Source organism: Trachymyrmex cornetzi, unplaced genomic scaffold, assembly GCF_001594075.2.
Source record: "Trachymyrmex cornetzi isolate Tcor2-1 unplaced genomic scaffold, Tcor1.1 scaffold274, whole genome shotgun sequence".
NCBI lineage: Eukaryota > Metazoa > Arthropoda > Insecta > Hymenoptera > Formicidae > Trachymyrmex > Trachymyrmex cornetzi.
This window is the reverse complement of record NW_017297416.1, coordinates 15,009-15,210: the sequence shown is the minus strand read 5'-3', so window position 1 is coordinate 15,210 and position 202 is coordinate 15,009.

The following is a 202-nucleotide window of genomic DNA, read 5'->3' as shown; positions in this document are numbered from 1 at the left end:
TGTACGAGTTAATTTTCATGAAATTTCCCAACGAAAGTATCTGTACGGATGACGACGTACACACCTACAGAAGCATTCTACTGACGACAAACGCTCACAAACACGGTCATAGCCCGAGTAATCAAGTAATGGGTAGTAAGGGATACAAGTATAAGAACATAATAGCGCCATTGGTGTTGGATAAAAAAGTTGGAACGGGAAT